Source organism: Siphateles boraxobius, unplaced genomic scaffold (assembly GCF_051911475.1).
Source record: "Siphateles boraxobius isolate OS27281-9 unplaced genomic scaffold, OSU_SipBor_1 130, whole genome shotgun sequence".
Taxonomy (NCBI): Eukaryota; Metazoa; Chordata; class Actinopteri; order Cypriniformes; family Leuciscidae; genus Siphateles; species Siphateles boraxobius.
Window position 1 is genome coordinate 49,690,291 of NW_027508734.1, and position 21,342 is coordinate 49,711,632.

At 36.1% G+C, this 21,342-nt stretch overlaps 2 long non-coding RNA genes across 2 annotated transcripts; both read right to left on the reverse strand.

Moving 5' to 3' along the window:
* Positions 1 to 4,313: 4,313 nt before the first annotated feature.
* LOC143737793 (uncharacterized) lies at positions 4,314 to 8,045 on the reverse strand. Its single transcript, XR_013203720.1, has 4 exons — positions 7,958 to 8,045; positions 7,722 to 7,790; positions 7,378 to 7,477; positions 4,314 to 4,511 (listed from the first exon to the last, which is right to left on the reverse strand). It is a non-coding gene; the product is annotated as an uncharacterized LOC143737793 (long non-coding RNA).
* Positions 8,046 to 10,569: 2,524 nt separating this feature from the next.
* Positions 10,570 to 12,271, reverse strand: LOC143736682 (uncharacterized). Its single transcript, XR_013203556.1, has 3 exons — positions 12,082 to 12,271; positions 11,316 to 11,349; positions 10,570 to 11,124 (listed from the first exon to the last, which is right to left on the reverse strand). It is a non-coding gene; the product is annotated as an uncharacterized LOC143736682 (long non-coding RNA).
* Positions 12,272 to 21,342: the final 9,071 nt, after the last annotated feature.

The following is a 21,342-nucleotide window of genomic DNA, read 5'->3' on the forward strand; positions in this document are numbered from 1 at the left end:
GTGTTTCAGACCCAGAGCCTCAAGGAGCAACTCAGTTAGCTGAGCAGGAGAGTGACCTTGCTGTGCCAGTCTCCGCAGCACCTGCCCCACCACCTTTTACGTTGGACCAGCCCGGGCTGCCTGATCCAGAGACAGTGACTTTGAGGCGCTCGGAGCGCGTGACTAAGCGGCCGTCAGGTTACAGAGATTAAATATAGAATGATACTGGGACTTGTTCAGTTATTAAAGAGGGTTGAGTTATTTGTAAGGGTTAACATGCCTTGTTAAATATGCCGGTCATTTAATTAACCATAGTGAAATCACTATTCTGTGTAAAAAGTGTAGTTTTAAGTTGGTGTTATATGTTTATGCACTATGTGGAGATTACCTTTAATTTTAAAGGGGAGGTAGTTTGGTGTAACAAAGAAAAGTCTGTAATACCCTCATGTTGAGCTTTTGTGTTATGCCCAGTTGTAAGTACACCACAGGACTTATCTCTGGTGCTACTGCACTGCAGGCATTGAGTTAAAAATCTTGTACTTATGAACAAAATACTTTGTGGGCTGCAAAAGATAACTTTGCACTCTTTTTAAAGTGACATATGACATTCAATGACATGAAATCCATCTAAATTTAAATGATCTCATAGATGTGGCTGTTGTAGCTGGCTGTACCAGCTGATGCAAAAAAATCAGACAACTCTGATATCGTTCTTTTACATTTACCGGGTTTAACTTCATATTGCCCGTCATGCAAAGTTACCCTAATGGCACCACGGTGGCAGTGACAGCTTGCATGTGCTCGCAGCTATATTTTTATTTGTAACTTATTTAACCCTCGGTGGACGGATTGGGCGGTACCGCCCAAAATGGCATACTTTTACAAATGTGTCATTATCTTAAAAACTATTAATGATAGAGATGTGCGGTCTTTTTTGCCGTCTTCCTCAGATTCCGCTGAAAACAGTGATAACAAACTTACCCGGCTTTTATACACACTTCCTTGTTGCGCAATACCACTACGTCAAAGGCCAATGAAATCGATGTTGTTTGGCAGATTCACGAGCAAAAACCAATGGAAAAATTGCCGATGGAGGAATATTTTTCTTACCCAATCAGAGGAAGGTTACTATGACATATTCTAGCAAATCGGAGGACTCTGTAGCCGTGCAAGGGGTGGTACTATATACTATTACGCAAACAGCGTTGAGTGGCAGAGACTACAGAAAGCGAACGGACGCGTCGAGTATAAACAAGGCTTTACGGAGCGAGAGCACACAGAGATATGAGAGAGAGACAAAACAATTATAATATACACATACAATTATAGAATTATTTATTGTTTTAACACTTTTATGATGGCAAGGAGTAAACGATTTAGGTAGAACAAGCTCTGGAACAATTACTGGAGAGTGAAGGGGAGAAAGCATTGCTTAGAAAATTCTAAGCATTCCTAAGAAAAACGCCTGGGACTATTTGTAAATAAATTTAAAATTTTCATTGTTCTTTACACATTTATTTAACAATTACACATGTCTGTCAAGCAAAGGCTTTGACAAATATATTTTTTGTTCAAAAACTGTTCACTATTGCTGTGTGATGTGTGATTTTCAGAAATAAATGCCAAAAATCGAATTTCCGTTTTTGAAATTCTCTAGTTTATAATACATTTTCACTCATACTTCCTTTATAAACATATTACATGCGTGCTTATGTTAGATTAGGGTCTTCTGAATCCATAGATACCAAACACATAGTGTTCCATCTCCATTACATATAGTTTATAAGCCCAAATGTAAAAATAGAGAAAACGGACCAAAAAGAGCTTAGTCCCCAGAGGGTTAAGTCATTGTATAGCATATTGGTCAACTGTTGTTGTTCCCATACAAAAATGTAATATATGGCCATATATGTACTTATATTTTAAATAGCATGACATATATCTATACATTTATCTGACTTATCTGAGAACACAATATATGCCTGCAACATATATGAACATTTATGTGTCCAAACATGTGAAGAAAATATTTGAGTTCATCCATATATGATACCATATATCTGCATATATTACAGTATAGCATTGGTTTCTCGCATATATGGACAACATTAAGTATAAATATGTGACATAGATATTTGTTTCCCACATATTTAATAAATGTATGTAAACATACATGCATGTGATACTGATGCATTGAAATAAGTACATATATGCATATATACCTATATGCGTCTTACATATATTTAACATTTATGTGCATATACTGGAAAATATATGGCACTTACATGAAAACGGCCATTTTTGCTATATTTTGAAATATATGTTTCATATATGTCTATGTCTTTTATATATATGAATTTTGCATATATTCTCATATATGCAGCAGACATACATGGGCACTGACATTATATATGTAAATTACATATATTTACATATATTACATTTCTGTATGGGTTTTTAACTGTACTTTATAAATAAATTGACATTGGGAGAAAGAAGGAAAGGAAAGAAAAGAAAGAAAGAAAGAAAGAAAGAAAAAAAGAAAGAAAGAAAGAAAGAAAGAAAGAAAGAAAGAAAGAAAGAAAGAAAGAAAGAAAGAAAGAAAAATAAACTGAAAAGGTGACATAGTTGAATTTATTTTGTGACAAGAGTTGAATAGCCTAAATTAAGTTGTCACTCTATAGGGTCCAGCTAGTTTGTGACCACATGATGGTTTTCCATATAATTTGAGGGTTTTTTTTCCCCCTTAAAATAACTTTGGTAACATGGTTGAATGTTGAGTTTAATGAATGCACGCAACAACTGATGCGTTTCCACAGTTAGCAACATTGCAATTCTAGTAAAGTCTTTCATATTTTCATTATGAAAAAATAATAATATACATTTAAAGCACTATACTTTTGTTATATTACCTTGGCAGTAAATTACACAAATTAACAATGAGTGTTTCTGACACAACGGCAGAGGGAGTGATGGCAAATTTCACATCTTTCTCTCTTCTGATCAACATAATTAATCTCACAATGTTTTTTTCCTCATTTGAAAAGTCATGGAAAACATGGATTTGCATCTGAGAACCCAACACATTTTTAAGCCATATTTCTAGCATATTGCTAAGAAAAGATAGGCTACATGATTTAAGAGCCCGACCAAACGGTGGAAATCCACATTTGAATTCAGCACTTCATTTGAAGAGTGAATATTTAATTCATGCACATGCTTAATGCATTATTGTTTTCATAATGACGTAGGGTGAATTCATGTTGATTGCTTAACATGAATTCACCCAATAATATTATAATGCATTACTTACTGTCAATAATATATATATATATATATATATATATATATATAGAGAGAGAGAGAGAGAGAGAGAGAGAGAGAGAGAGAGAGAGAGAGAAAGAGAGAGAGAGAGAGGGTATTATGATAACTTATGATAAAACAAATGCCATGCATGTTGATTGTAGCCTACTTTTTTTAGTATTTAATTATGACTACCCAGCTAGACATTTTTTGTTCTAAAAATGTTCTGAGAACATTACCATGCAGTATTCTAATAATGTTTTCAGCGGGTAGTTTTATTTTGATTCCCAGAATGTTCTCCTAAAAGCTAGGATAACATTCTCTAAAAACATTCTAAATATGTTTAATGCTAACATTGTTAGATCATTATTCGCTAATGTTCTTATAACATTTTCAGCGGGTAGTTTTCTTTTTGTTCCCAGAATGTTCTCTTAAAAGTTCTAATAACATTCTTTAAAAACATTCTAAATATGTTTAATGCTAACATTGTTGGAATATTATTCCCTAATGTTCTTATAACATTTTCAGCGGGTAGTTTTCTTTTTGTTCCAAGAATGTTCTTAAAAGATCGGATAACATTCTCTAAAAACATTCTAAAAATGTTTAATGCTAATATTTTTAGAACATTATTCCCTAATGTTCTTATAACATTTTTAGCGGGTAGTTTTATTTTTGTTCCCAGAATGTTCTCTTAAAAGATGGCATAACATTCTCTAAGAACACTCTAAAAATGTTTTGTGATGACCTTCTATAAAGGTTTAATCATAACATTTTTAGAACATTACATACCCTAACATTCTTATAAAGTTTTTAGCGGGAAGTTTTATTTTTGTTCCCAAAATGTTCTCTTAAACAAAAAAAATGCTTAGCTAATAGCTATAACATTGTTAAAACATACAATTTTATTAATCTCAAAACTAAAACATCAGAATCTAACAGGTTTATAAATGGCATCCACATAAATTATTAGAAGTTCTGCATACAGTAAATGCCCAACATTAAATGAAGAACTCAGTAAAGTCCAATGTGCAATCATGCGTCTTGACTGCAGTGTTTGCTCAGAGCGCTCATCATCAGTCTTTGCTAGTCTTGGTTCTTGCAGAAGAATAATACAGTCATCTGTATTAATATGTGTTCTACTGTTCTCTCTTCTAGTTGTCCAGCTGCTCTCCCAGTTAGCAGCATTGAACTCTATTCTCTGTGTGCATGGTAGAGTTTTTCCTCATAGCCTATAAAAGAAGATCATGCAACAGTGTAAACAGAAAGAATACAAATACATACATATTAAGATCACAAGCAATATTGACATTGAAAACTTTCAAAATTAGCCAGCCTAATTAGTAATCAGAAATTATGTAAAGACTAATTTATTGAAAGTATAAATATGATACCTTATGAGTATCTTTTTTGTTTCTGTAATTTAAAACATATACTTAATCCATTATATACATATTAATAACACAACTAGAGGCTAAATTATGTGAACAAAAGTTGATGTTGGCTTGAGAAGCCTGAACCTCGAACCAGGACTGGAACTCAGGTCGCCGTGAGCACAGCTCCAGCATGGCACAGCGCTGCCCACGAGGCTATTGCTCTGACTTAACAGCGGTTATATTGTCTATGGATCGTTACATTTCTTAAAGATTTCTGCTTGTTTTAAATCAGATACAGATAAAGTACCACTGCATTTGAATGTATTGGCGATAGAACTATTCTAGAGTGAATTAATCATACCTGTAAGTGCAGCATCTCTTTGCTATTAGTGAAGCTGTACGTTTTAGTTACTTCAAAAGCAGAAAGAAATATATGCTAAGCTAGTTATTTTAAAGCTAGTTATTTTAGTCAATAAATTTTTAAATATGGATATTTTTCTTACACAAACGCATCGCTTCGCTTTAGTGCTGGGCAGTTTGACCAAAAATTTATATCACGTTTTTTTTCAAAATGATGCCGGTTTTCCGGTTTATGACGTTTTTTTTTTCTCATGCATAATCAGGTGTTCAAAGCATTTTCTACTGGTTGAGAGAGGAATTACTGCAGTAAATTGACTTAGGATGGTCTATTTTACTGTCATTAGTGAATATTGTAGAATAGAATAGCGCCCAGTATAACCTAAAATTGTTATTTCTTAACGTTCTAACAACGTTCTTGTAACCAGGAAATAACGTTAATACAACGTTTATATAACGGGAGAATTGAACGTTCTTATAATGTTTTGAATAAAGTTCTTATAATAACCAAGAAATAACGTTAATACAACGTCTAAAAAACTGGACGCTTTGAATGTTCCTATAACATTCAGAAATAACGTTTTTATAACTTAATGGGAACGTTATGAAAACGTTCTTATAACCTAAAATTGTCAGCTGGGGAAGAGGAGAGATTCGCAATTGCACTGAACACGTTTTAAGTGCAGGATTCTCTGAGCGAGTCCAGAGAAAATAGACCTATTCTAAAGCCTCGTACACACCGGGACGAATATCGGCTCGCGTTATTCGTCAGCGTTTTTCAACGCGTTTTTTGTGTTCACACCCAAGCGATTTTCGCTGACGATGAGCCGAGTGAACATGCAAATTTATTCCCTGACATTAGATGGCGCTTAATGTAAAACAGAAATACCCCGGTCCACAAAGTGCTTCTGACACACGCTTGTCACTCAGAAGAAGAGAGCAAGTTTGTCGCGTTTGTCATATAGTTCTTTATTCTCGTTGGTGTCTCTTTATAAAGACACCAACAAGACCAGCAGCTCTACATTCATCTGGCCTTGCATCTTCCTCGTCTTATTTCTTCCCGGCAGAGTGTAGTCAGAGAATGTCTAATAAGTCTAATAATAATAATGTCTAATAAGAGAATGTCCGTAGACGGGCTTTGGTCATTAGACATTCTCTGCTTTGGTGTAGTAGACGCTGTATATCTTCTTCGCCATTACGTATGTGTGCTCGGCAAGACCGTTTTGTGTTTGAGCGCCCCCAAGTTGTGTTTTACTGTAACTTCAGAAGCTCCAGACACGTGAGCAAAAGCGCCAATCTCATTGGTCGGATAGTTTTTGACGCGGCGCGTCAAACCAAAAAAACGAACCCGAGGCGTTTTAAAAAAAATGACGCTTTTACGCGTGGCGTTTTACGCGTCGGTGTGCACACTCACATTGGCGCCCATTGTTTAGTCACGAGGCGTTAAACGCTGCCGAATATCGCACGCGAAATTCGTCCCAGTGTGAACAGGCCTTTACGTGAGCAGCGTGTATCTGAGAGCGCGGCACATTATATTCCGCGCGTGAGCAGAGAGATTCGCGCTCGCGCATTATATTAATGTACTTTCGCGCTACAATAATGCGCTCTCGACATTTGACAGGAAAATAACGCCATAGTTCTGCAGCATCCATCTTCCCTGTAACGTATCACCAGAGCACAGCTGTTTACTCTCGCCTCGCAGTCGCTGCATAGAAGTGCAACATTGTAAAGGGTCCGTCTGAAACAGTGTCGCGTGGCGTAATGTCGTTCCGAACGTTGTGTAATTAAATACATCGGTATGGCGGTATATTAAAAATTAATATCATAACAAAAATATACACCGGTTTTCGGTATGAACCGGTATACCGCCCAGCACTACTTCGCTTCAAAAGGCCTTAACCCCGCCAGAGCCGTGTGGATTACTTTTATCATGGATGGATGCACTTTTATAGACTTAAAACAGAAACGGCCATTCACTGCCATTATAAAGCTCGGAAGAGCCAGGACATTTTTTAATATAACTCCGATTGTATTCGTCTGAAAGAAGAATGTCATATGCACCAAGGATGACTTGAGGGTGAGTAAATCATGGGCTAATTCTCATTTTTGGATGTCTTTTGGATGAGATCATTTATGGTCTGTGTTAGGTGCTTTTAGCACTAAAGCTCTAGGAGTTAAGAGTTGAAAATTTTTGTCTCAGAAAAATAATAATAATAATAATATTTAGTTCAAATAGGTTAACAATATGTTGGCTTTCTTAAACCAACATAATTATTTCCTAACATTTGAACAAGATTACTATAATCTGTATTATAATATAAAGGTAATTCTGTGAAGATTTACAACAAGTTACAAAACCACCTACCAGTTACAAGTCTCTTTAGCTCCCATATCAATTCACCTCTGCAGGTTTATGTTTGACAGATTGTGTCCTTTACATTGACCATCAGCCCCAGAGTAATTACCTGAAATATTTTAAAACATGGTCTGTCAACATACAACGATATTACAAGCACATACAATATTTGCTAGAAACACAAAAGACTGAAAACGTTTTAGACTGAATGCTTTTTCCAATTTTCCCATTACCTCTTTATGAATTACTGAAATATTATTAACTTTTACTTTCAAAAGACAATAAGATTAACACTTTTAAGTTGCAAAAATAGAGTATTCATACACACAGAACACAATATTATAGTAGGCTACCTTTGTTGTAAATGGAGACTTTATTGCGTCATCGGTTTTATATTCATCTTCAAACAGGCAGTTTGGAGTCTGGATTAAAACATATCTAGCTGTTATTCAAAAGTAACATAATATACTCAGATTTAATGCGACTGTCATACAATTCTAAGAAAGTAAAATCTAACACTGAAAGACATATATCAAGGATAAGAGAAAGCTATATGTAAACTGAAAAATACACACAAAAAAAAACTTACAGTTGTGAAAGAGCTCTTCCGTTGACCAGGAGTTCTGTTGTTTGGCAATTTGTCAATTTAGACAACGGGCATTTTGCGCCGATTTCTTCAACTAAAACGTTACTTTCTTTGCGCTGTTTGTCGATTTCAAATGTTCTTACGTCATGAGAAAGTCACGCTGTGATTGGTGGTTTTAAACGTCGATCCACAGTGACCCCCAATCAGCTTCTCGTCTCTTCTAAACACATTTCGCGCAACAGTTCAAACAGTTCAGAGTAATATCCTCAAAACACTTTACAAATGCTGTTTTGATAATGTCCTCTTTTAATATGGAACATTATGCCAATATTTTATAGGTTAAAATAATTCTACAATCTGTTACCTAAACAGCTTCCCTAAAATATCCTTAAAATGTTATGAGCTTTTGTTACTCATCATATTATGAGATTTTGTCATCTCAGGCCAATAATGTCCTCAAAACATTTGATGAATGTTGCTTTGATAATGTTCCTCCTTTGTTATTGTGCTAATGATTTATAAAAGATAACAACATCCCTAAAAAAATCCTCAAAATGTTTCATGCAAAATGTTAAAAAGTAAATTGAAAGGAATGTTTTATTAAAAACATTTTATCATCTCAGGACTAAATAATATCGTCAAAACATTTTACGAACGTTGATTTGATAATGTTCCTCTGTCATTATGGAACATTGTACCAATGTTTTATTGAGAACATTGTCTTATCTGTTATCTCAACAACATTCCCAAAACATCCTCAAAATGTTACAGTTGTAATGTTCTTGCATTGTTAACACTTCAAATTACAAGAACGTTTTATAAAAAAACACTCCGTCATCTCAGGCCTCAATGATATCCTCAAAACATTTTGCGAACGTTGATATGATAATGTTCCTCCTCTGTTATTATGGAACATTGTACCAATGTTTTATTGAGAACATTGTATTATCTGTTATCTCAACAACATTCCCAAAACATCCTCAAAATGTTACAGTTGTAATGTTCTTGCTTTGTTAACACTTCACATTACAAGAACGTTTTAAAAAAAAAACACTCCGTCATCTCAGGCCTCAATGATATCCTCAAAACATTTTACGAACGTTAATTTGATAATGTTCCTCCTCTGTTATTATGGGACATTGTGTCAATGTTTTATAAAAGATGATTCTACAAACTTTTACCTCAACAACATCCTGAAAATGTTACATATAAAACGTTCTTGCTTTGCTAACACGTCACATTACAAGAACGTTTTATAAAAAAACTCCGTCATCTCAGGCCTCAATGATATCCTCAAAACATTTTGCGAACGTTGATATGATAATGTTCCTCCTCTGTTATTATGGAACATTGTGCCAATGTTTTATTTTGAACATTGTATAATCTGTTATCTCAAAAACATTTCCAAAACATCCTCAAAATTTTACATTTAAAACGTTCTTGCTTTGCTAACACATCACATTACAAGAACGTTTTATAAAAAACACTGTCATCTCAGGCCTCAATGATATCCTCATTTTGCGAACGTTGATATGATAATGTTCCTCCTCTGTTATTATGGAACATTGTACCAATGTTTTATTTTGAACATTGTATTATCTGTTATCTCAACAACATTCCCAAAACATCCTGAAAATGTTACAGTTATAATGTTCTTGCTTTGTTAACACGTCACATTACAAGAACGTTTTATAAAAAACACTCCGTCATCTCAGGCCTCAATGATATCCTCAAAACATTTTACGAACGTTGATATAATAATGTTCCTCCTCTGTTATTATTGAACATTGTGCCAATGTTTTATTCACTGTAAAAAAAAATCCCGTAAAAAAACGGCAAATCTCTGGCAGCAAAGTTTCCAGACGGTTTCCGTTAAATTACAGCAAATAACCGTTTCACAAAATTACATGGAAAAACCGTAAAAATACAGAATTTACTTTACAGTCAAAATTGATTAAATTACAGTATATTACTGTTGATAATGGCTTATTAAACCGTGGAAAAACGGATAAATGATGTCAAATTACATTAAAAAGACATTTAACTTTCAGGTTAAACTGTAAATTTAGGGTTTTATAAAGTTATTTTATATAATAATGCTGTCTATCTACAGTAATTATCTTTTAATATATAGTTTTTCTGTGTTAAATAACAATGAAATGATGTATAAAAATGCATAAATTAAAATACAAATGTTTGCAAATTTAGTTTTATTTTTTATTTGTACAGATCCAATTTCACAACTTTGACCAATCTCTATTTAAGTACTTAATAATAGCAAATTTACAGTCACTTTCTGTTGATTAACTAAATGTATGAGTACAGAATACCTGCACATTTACAGTATTAGTAACTGAACAAACACTGAACATCAAGATAAGTGATTAATTGGAAATAGAAGCTTAGTATATCATTTAGAACATGTAAAATTATCCACATTAAAAGGCAATTGCTGTATACCTTTATAGTCTAATATAACTTTTTTTAAACATTTACAATTACATTTAATCCAAAGTGATTTACCAATTAAGATAACGATAGAAGCAACAAGTGCAGAGACAAGTCCCAGTTAGTCTAGCACAGTACACATAGCAAGTTTTTTTTTTTTTTTAAACAAAGATTTAGTATTATTGGGGCAAGTGTTTATGAAAAAGGTGGATCTTTAGCAGTTTCTTGAAAATGTGTTGAGTTGCGCCGGTCATTCTACCAGCTGGAAACAGTCCAGGTAAAGGTCATTGAAGAAAGTGTTTTTGTGTCTCTTTGGGATGATGGCACCAAAAGGCGCCGTTTATTTGCAGAACACAAGCTTCTGGAGGACACATAGATCTAAAGTTTATGTATAGGGCAACCATTAAAGAGCACTCTTGCTGCAGCATCTGGATCAGTTGCAGAGGTTTGACTGATGCTGGAAGGCCTGTCCAGAGAGAATTACAATATCCAGTCTTTATAGAGCAAGAGCTTAGACCAGGAGTTGTGTAGCTCCGATAGGAAGGGCCTGATCCTCCTAATGGTGTAAGGCAAATCAGCAGGATCACAGCAAGTATGGTTTGACTGAAACCATAAAGCAGTTCTGTCCTGGCAAGGTTGAGTTGAAGGTGAAGGTCATTCATCCAGCAAGAATGTTCCATCAGCTAGGCCGAGATGCGAGCAGCAACCGTCAGATCATCTGGCTGGAATGAAAGGTAGAGATGTGTGTCATTAAGATAGCAGTGATAGGAAAAAACATGTTTCTAAATCTAACCGACAGAGCCTAGTTACAAAAAATTGTAGCAAAACCAAACCTTGTGCACACTTTTAGTGCAATCACATGAAATCAGAAGACTCGTCATTACTATTTTTTTAAAGTTAATTCTTCCCATACCTTGTTTGCCATGATCATCTGCTTTCCACAGGACCTGAAATCACAAAAAAATAAGTTATTTTAAAACTCAGTATTACACATGTCAGAATGTGTTGCATTGGGACAGTGCAAAAACTCAACTGACTATGATCTGGAAGCTGAGCAGGAAAGGTTACCAGTATGTTTTGAGCTGATTTTAGCTACATATAAATTAAAAATGAATATGATTTACCGTGACCTAGCTGCATCAGTTACACATAGGGGTTCATTATGTTATATTCATACTCTAGTCTTCGCTGTATTATTAACAAGTAACGTTACAGAACTGAATTCGATTTCTTAACAAAAAAGGTAGGTCCATTTTTAGTAAAACTGTGGTTATTAAATTGGTAATAAATCTGCCAAAAACGTGGTTACTACAATTTTACTATAATAAAATCAAGGATGTTTTTTTAAGACAAGAGTTTCAGCTTCCAGACAGGGTTTCAAAATGTCCCGCCGTTTAAGAGATTGATTGACTGACTATCATAACGAAGATTTTATACAAAATTGGACGGATTTTGATACGCATAACAAGTCTACTAAAGCTTGTTTTAGGTCTTTAGAGATGTTCAACTGATCTTTCTTAAAACAGATGGCAAATTGAAAGGCTGCAGTGTTTTGCCCTCCAGCTCTCGGCAACAGTTATGACTGAACATTTATGAATGCTAATGTTACCTTGGAAACTGTCAATTAACACAAATGTAATATAAAATATCGTTTACATATTATAGTATGAGACTCTTACCTCAGCCGGTGATCGGTTGCTTGGCATGATGATGTCCGCTGTGACGATCCAGGCTCACTGAAAAAGGGCGCGTTATTTCCGAACGGACACCCGGACTGTAACGTTAACATAACTCATGTGTTCAGTGCTCCTGCTTACGGCTGCTCCTGACGAATACGATTATAGCTTTGAACCACTGTGATCGCAAACAATCCACTTCACAACCGTAGGCTAAATTCAAATCTCCCGCTTGCCCTTGACACAGGTCCAAACAGCTAACCGTTGTGGTGGGCGGGACTAAGCAACGGAAAAGTATTGGCGGATAATTTGAATCTGCGTCATTGCGCGCGAGCACACACACACACACACACACACAGTCGCACGCACACAAAGCCACGCAATGTGTGCAGCAACGCAGATTTGGAAAAATATTCATAAAACACATAACATGAAATTAGGGGAGAATAATACAAATGATTATCAAAATGAGCACATTTGCAAGACAAAATTAAAATACGGTCTGAAAGATTTGCAAGACTTTATTGCAATACAACTATAAAGATTTTATATTTGCAAGACAAAATTTAAAAGACTGTTTGTATACCTACTGTATACAAATACAATTATTTAACCTTAAAACTCACTTTGACACCCACATGCTTAATGATCTTCAAGGACAACATGTTAAATGACTGCTGATTTCTGCGGTTATACCTTCTTTTCTTTGTTTTCTAATTTCACAGAAATAATCTGTAAAATATTACTGAATATTTAATGTAAAATTACACATAACCCAGTAAAAATACAGACAATTTCCTTTAAAAAACGGTAAAATTGATGTAAAACCAAAATACAAACAATTACCTTTAAATATAATAGTGGACCTTTAAATTACAGCAAAAATCTGTAAATTACCATGTATTCACTGTATAATGGAAAAACGGCAAAATTCTGTAAAAAAATACAGGGCGTTACCTGTAAATTAACTTTTTTTTTTTACAGTGTTGAGAACATTGTATAATCTGTTATCTCAACAACATTCCCAAAACATCCTCAAAATGTTACAGTTAAAACTTTATATCTTAGTTTACATTTAACCTTATAGGAACACTATTTGAAATGATAAAACATCCATAAAACATTCTTAGAACATTACATTCAAATGTTTTCTTTAAAACATTAACCAAACTTGTAGGGAATGTTAGCCAAAGTTCTGAGAACGTTCCCTGCTAGCTGGGTAAGTATTGGAATGACTTGCATGGATTTAATATGATACAAAAACAGACATTAAGTTAAGTTTCGCGGTCAATTGTTTAACCACTGGGAGTTACCGACATACCGCAGTAAATTTGAAGTACACATTTCATACTGGTTTTGTTGAAACAGTGTTTAAACAAAGGCGAGCGCCATATGTCCTTTCTCGACAGGGATATTGTATTATTATTTTTATTTTTTTGATAAATAAAGCGTCTAACGTCTGTCAGAGTCGCGGAACCTTCAGCGTGACAGGACCAGCGGGAGTCTTGCCGGTGCGCGCTGCCTCAGTCTCGCGCTCGCCGCTTTCACTAGCCTTAGTATAGCTTCTTGCCGAGTTATTTTTAGTTAATGATTTCTGCTGCCGCGGCGCGAGCGCCAGTGTGAGTTGCAGTTGGAGGCGCGCGTATCGTTCCCGTGGGAAATAAAATATCCCAAGTGGTGACACGGGCTTAGCGGATACTATTGATCAAATCCAGGATGAAGCTATAACCACCGCCGCAAACGACAGAGAGACCGAGAGAGGGATATATTTCTACGTTTGAGTAGATGTGTTTCTGTCGTGCTGCATTTTCAATCACAGTTCTAATAATAACCGACGTTCGTTTGAGTATTGAGAATGAGTGAACAGTTAGTGTAACGACTTGCTCGCTGTCACATTACGTCACTGCGAGTCGCAACTTTTGTTTGTTAAATGCCCGCATCATTTTTCTAGGGGTATAATTACTAGTTATGCAACGCTGCCTTCGCCTCCAGAGAGAAGAAAAACACTGAGGCACTCGTTTTTGTTCCCTGCCACCGCCAGCCTTTATTTATTTGTCTTTAGGAATAAATCATTGTCAAGTTATTCTTAAGAGCAAAAATAATGAGACAGTGACAGAGTGGTCACAAATTGCTGCCTCTACATGAAATGAGGTTAAATGAGCACGACGTCAAAGTAGTAGCGTGCAATGCTTATGTGCGTTAGATGTGCGCATACATGCCTTTGTGCATATGCTGCATGTTTGTCTAGCCTAGGCATATTTCTATTTAACTTTTCTGCGCGTGCGTGTTTGTGTGTTGACCGAGTGCACGCCAGCTCCTTTATCTCTTTTCTCAACAGTACTATCCTCTCGCGCTCCCACGGGCCTAATTATCCATAAACGAATCGGATGAAAGTAACGGGGGCTTTCTTGGAGGACACTGCCCCGTGGAAAGTAAAATATAGAGAGCGCAAAAAACAGTCATTTGTGGACGACCATAGTTGAGTCATCCTGCTGGTCTCTTCACACGTTGCTTTGCACCTGCTCGTCACGCTATCTTTACTCTGTTTGCATTGTATAAAGGAGAAAAAGAACCAGCCCTCACATTTGCAAGTTCTTAAAATTAACCATCTCCGATACGTCTTCATGTGAACACACCATTACAGAGGGGATGTAAAGGAACAATTCACCAAAAATGTAATTTCAAACCCAATATGCTGTTTTGCACTGGATGTTTTTTTTTTAAAGAATCTTTAAACTGCTCTTTTCCCACACTCTTAGAAAAAAAAACAGGTTCTGTAAAGAACCCTTGATGTCATAAAGGTCTGAGAAACGTCTTAAATGACTGGATAATACTTTCATGTTTAATGGCAGACGTGTAAAGTTCAGGTTCAGAAAGTAAAAGTCATTCTCAGTAATTTGTTCCAATCACCCGGATTTGCTGATTAGCACAGTTTTTCAGCCAGGAGATAGAACTAATTAGTGAAATCAGCTGGCTGAGTTCATGGGTGGAATACACATATGGCAGGCCTTTTACTTTCTGACCCCTGGACTTTACACCTCTGTTTTATGGTTATTTCAATTTAGTGTAAAGTAGGTTTACAAGCTGTTTAAATCATAAACTTTAATTAAGATTAAAAATCAATTAAAACAATGTAATTACATAAAACTAAATCCATAAAATGATCCCATTATTGGAACCTTTTAAGGTTCTATATTGAATCCTAAGGGTGGACAACAAAAGTTTATAGTGAGTCAATTAAGCTTCATGAAAATTATGAAGAAGCACCAATCATGAAGTAATGTTGTATTGCTTTAAATAATTTAAATAATTAATTTATGGCTTATTAAATAAATAATTTAATCAAATGACTGCATTAGTAGACATCTCTACTGGGTGAATCAATATCCATTAAAATGTAAAAGATTGTTAAATATTTTGTTAAAATGTTTTGAAGAAGGTGAGCATTCTAAGTAAATTCTCCCTGAGAGAGCAACCCAGTAAATGAGAGCAACCCAGTAGAAACACTAGTGAGAAATGAGGTTCTCTCGTTTGGGCCAAACCGTCCTGGGATGTTTAAAACTATTTTACATCTCAGTTTGTTTTAATTTATTTATTTATTGAGTCATCTGAGAAACAGAAAATAATATCTGGGACAGAAAAGAAACAAGTCTGGAGTCAAAGAGAGAAAAAGTTGTACATGACGTGATAATGAAAATGTGTCGGAAATTCTTCTGGAATTTGATGTTTTAATGTTTGGTGGTTTGATATGATTCACATAAGAGTATTTCTCAAATGAGCCAAATCTAAAACATGACAATGAAGTTTTACACCTTTTTCAGAGGCTGAATTCCCAGGTTTGGATGCTCATGAAGTCTTGACCCAGATACTGGGAAAGCTTTCCTTCAGGGATGCGACCCAGAAATGTCACACAAAACACCAGAGAACCTCCTGCATCCGCAAACAGCAGTTTGAGCTTAGATTAGTTTATAGATACAAATATATTCTGTTTAGAGAACTTTTTGCATCTCTATCTTGTGGAAGGATCCATTATTGAAGAAGTAAATCGTGCCAAACAGCTCATATGAGATTCATTAGAGTCTGTCCTTATGGATCTGCTTTCTTCAAGACAAACCAGTCAGTCAATCTGATGATCTCTTGATGGATCAAGAAAATTTATTGCTAATGTTTATTAAAAAAAAATATATATATATATATATATTGTAATGACCTGGCAGTCAGCGATATCAGCTGGGTGCATTATGGGTAATTGTTTATTGGGAGTTCATTTATGTGTTATTACAGTAAGATCTTTAAGTTTTTGTAATAGTAAAGTTATGTGTGTTAATGTTCAAGTTAGATCAGATGTTATTGGTCCATTTACTGCCTAATGTAAAAATGTGTCTCTCACCGTCATGGAGAGAGATGTGTAAGGCAATAGGGCCTTGCCTGAGTAGTTATTTCTGTGTTCTTAATTAAAAGAAGGAAAAGACAGTGTTACTGCCTCCTGTTGGTTTATTTAACCAACCCTCCACCTGTAGAAACACTATCGGTCGTGCAGTGTATGGGACATGAGTGTTTTTATCTCCTGTTAGAAATTAGCTTAGAAAAAGTGTAAATAGCATAATTTAGCTTCGGTTAGACTCACGTTTTATTTGATAACTACCAGTTATTACAATATATATATATATATATATATATATTAGGGGTGACCCCGAATAGTCGAAGATTCGATGCTTCGATAGGAGGAGCCTGATTCGACTACCAATCTCACGGTCGAATCTTCGCAGATGTGTTATTAAACGAGGATTATGTCATTTTGGCTATATGAGTGTGCTCAATGTCTGATTTCACTTAGAACTACTGGTTTTCTGTCAATACATTAATATACAGCCTATTATGATAATGCTGTCAATAAAAATGTGCAAAGAAAGAAGCTTTTAATAAATATTTGTGACCCGTCACGGAAAGCAGTGACACAAGTCGGCAGCACAACTTGCGAGCAAAATGAGAAACAAGCGTTTTTTTCCAAAATTGGTGATTTCCGCTTTTTTGCAGAATCTGTTAGTTGAGATCATGAAGAAGCCTCTCCATGTTTGAGATAACAGTATTGGTATATTCAAAAGCGTACATTTTAAGGTTGAAATCGGCTTGTTTTTCGGAGATTCTAGCATGCAGTAGGGGCGTGTCATTGTCTGTGTGTATTTCCATACTGAATAGCCGCCGGCGCTTTTGCCCCCGCCCCCCAACAGCGTGGCTACTTAATTATGCAGCGCTCTAGCCGGCTCTATCTGATATCAAAATTCAATGAAGATGGACGCCGCAAAGAATGTCGCAGACGAGCTGAACCGTGGCCGTTACAATGAAAATGTTTTGAAGTACTTCTTCGACAAGCCGGATGCTTATGAACAAGCGTTCACTGATTCTGAAGACGATCTGAGCGACGATGAAAGTGGCATGATAAGACTGAATAATATCCCTAATCTACAACTGAGCGAAGATGAAGACGAGGAAGAATGTATCGGACTGGCGTCAGACGAGTTGGACCGTAAGATATCAGAGGCTATATCGATAGTAACATTTGATGGGGATATAGATAGAGAAATGGGGAAAATCCGTAACTTTGACTGTAAATGTTACACGAGGAGAAAAGAGAACTCTCTGCATGGGAGACAGTCTTGTAGCCAGAAGCTTTCTCCAGACATTATGTACAACATACGGGTGGATTCTTTAGCTGCGGAAAAAGAGTGGCAGGACATGCGAATTATTGGACATTTAGAGGCAAACAGACGCACAGTGCAAACTTCGGAGATGGTTACATCCACAAAGAAGACCCCGACAAAGAGAAAGTGTGCCCGAACGACTTATTTAGTCGTTTTAGTTGTAACGTTAGCTGCTAATCGTTAGCACCATATCACTTGCCAAAACCCCCATTACTATAATGAGCTTTAAGATGGTAATGTGAGCTTCTGCTATTAATTTGAATAATGCTTCAATTGCTTGAATTGACTGGTGTTAATGACTTAACTTATCCCAGGTAAACCTGCCTGTTAGCATTCTTGAATTGATTGTGATGCTAATAATTTTAGCCAGTGGTGGAGGAAGTACTACTTAATATTCTTACCAAGGATTTACTAACGTAATCGTAAATGTATCAGATTAAATTCCTACTTAAGTAAAAGTATAAAGTATACGTAGCCGTAAAATGTGCATTATAAGTCAAAAGTAAAAGTATTTATGAAGAGTTTAATGTACAGGATTTTTTTAATCCTTTGACTCGAACCAGGTCTAACCACTAACTGTGAGGTCTAAACCAGGACTAAAACAAGACTAAACCAGGAAGTACAGATACAAGCTCTAAAGTAAGTAAAAGTAAAAAGTATTCATCATAAAATTTACTTCAGTAAAGTAAAAGTACCTATAATTTGTACAATACATTTTGATATAGGTGACAAGATGCCTGTTAGCAAGACCATGATGTTAAACGTTTTTTCTTTTTTCCCCCCTTTTTTCAGCATTGGCAGAGACACCCTGGCTGATATAGTCAAACACTATGAGGAGAATGGGGCAAGACCACGTTTGAGGAAGAAGCACTCACTGCCACGTCCACCAGCCAGGTTCATCAGCCCTGAGGATATCAACAGAGTTGTGGACTTCATAAAAAACTATGCAGAAGACAATGCCATCATGCTGCCTGGCCGACAGCCTGGGCATAAGGATTGGCATGTGAAGTTGCTGCCAACTCATGTGTCCAAGGCCTCAGTGTGGCGTCTCTACGTGAAGTCTGCTAAGGAGCTTGGTATGTGTAAACATTGATTTAAAATTGAGTGCTTATAAAGTGCAAATGCAGAATAGCATCAATATAGTAAGGTTTATCTTTATTAGACAATTATGAATAGATGCAAATTTAATTTAATCTAATCCAAGTTCCCTCTCTCCCTCTGTCTCCTACAGTTACACTTTCCCTCAAACCCTCTCCAGCCAGGACCAATGTACTTCCTGACCCCACGGAAATGTGGCCTATTTGGTGTTTCATGTGAAGGGCTGCAGAAACAGGTGAATTACCTGATTGATGAAGGCATGTCATCTACTAAGGGAAGCAATGAAGTCATCAGCTACATGCATCATTTCTTCTGCAACTTTGGAGTTGGAGAAACAGAGGTGGATCTTCATTGTGACAACTGCAGTGGGCAGAACAAGAACAACTTCATGCTCTGGTACCTTGCCTGGCGGGTTGGACACAAGCTTCACGATAAAATTGAAATCCACTTCCTTATTGCTGGCCACACCAAGTTTTCCCCTGACTGTGGCTTTGGACTCATCAAGCAAGCCTACATGAAGACAAGAGTCAACACTTTGGCAGACATCGCTGAGGTACTTTAACTTTACTTTGCTTTAATGACTTCAGTGCTGTTTTCTGTTCTGCTTCAATGAAACATTTAACTGAAGATTTTTTTTTTCTTCCTCTCTTCTCTTTTTTGTCATCAGGTTGTGGAAAACAGCTCTCCTGTGAGTCGCCTCAATATCCCACAGCTTGTTGGAACGGCAGAGGGCAAAGTTTTAGTCCAGACCTTCGACTGGCAGCAGCATCTGACTCGCCACTTCCGTAGACTCCCACAGATCAAGAGTTATCAGCACTTCAAGTAATTGAAACTTTCACATTGTGTACATACAATATAACATAGCAACAACATACACATGACAGTTTTTTTATAAGAAAATACTTTGCCATGTTTAAAATGTCTTATGTGCTTTTTCTGTCACAGCTTTGAAGCCAAGAGACCAGGTGTGGTGCTTGCAAAAAGTCACCGTGATGCACAACCTGTCGAATATCAGCTACTGCGCGACGGAGCAGATCTGCCCCCTGTCGACGGTCTTCCTGTCCTGGCCCCACCTGGACTGAAAATTGACAGGCAGAACTATCTATATGAAAAAATCAGGCCATTCTGTGCTGACGAGGCAAGAGACATCACATGCCCAGCGCCAAGGGTCACAACACAGAAGAGTCCACAGAAGAGGATGCGAATGTAATTTCTTTGGACTGTGTCACAAAGACCTTTTTTCTTGTTTACAACACCTGCAATGTCACTTTATCAACCAACCACCTGAATTTAGTTTTACATTCTTGTATGAAAAGCACTCTAAACAATGTTTGATTGATTTGCTTATGGAAAATAAAAAAAGAATATATCAATCAACCAGTTTATTGCTTATTTTTTATCATTAGCAAAAGTTTGTGTTTCATGTTGCATGAGTACACCGAAGAAAATTCCTAGTCTGTAAAACCTTTCATTGACAATGGCAATAAAATCTATTCTGATGCATACTCCTATACTGTATGTAGGGACGGACGGGGACTAAAAAACAGCCCTGGACTAGGCCCGGCCCAAAGCAATCGGCGCGCAGAAACTCGACAACAACAACAATAACGCCTGCCATGAGTGTCACAAGACTTTAATTGTGGCTCATGGTACTATACCATCCAAATTATAGCTAACAGCATATTCTACAATCTATTCCATGCTGTCTTAAAATGAATTTATTACTTAATAATCTTAATTAATTTATGCAGTAATTAATCTTAGCTACTGCACAAATAATAATACCACATCTAAATGAAAATACACCATTACAAATGTAACTTCTGTATTCAAAATCTTCAATGTTTGTAAGCATTAACTGTAACGTTACCAACATTTTTAAAAGTAAAAGCACAACATATTTCTTAATATTAGCTACTGCCCAGCATATATATATATATATATATATATATATATATATATATATATATATATAAAATCACATAGCACATCCTGTTTCTGATTTTAACATTCTCTAGAGTTTATCTTATTTTTTATTCAGTGTACATAAGAGTTGCCTATACAGTTTTATCGGTAGATGCTAAGAGACATTTATTTATTACCTGTTTGCAAACTTTTTTTTTTCTTTGATGGCACATTTTCCTGACCTTTTTGCTCCCCCCTGTGCTTTACAGCTTTACAGGGGGGAGCTTTACAGGGGGTATGGCTTATCTAAATGAGATGTAAATGAGCCCTATTGTCACTCCCAGCAGCAGAGAGAGGTGAGAACTGCACAATCTTTTGAGGCTGTTTTCTCCCCTTTTAGCTTTTTTGTGTGCCTACCTTCAAATGGCCACAACATCTCCAAATGTTATCAGATTTCCATGTGTTAAACATCGTTGGAAAGCTTTGAGACTACACTTTCAGAATCTGTGAATAACTCAAAATGCCCCAAAACCGACTTGTGTCCCTACTTTCCGTGATC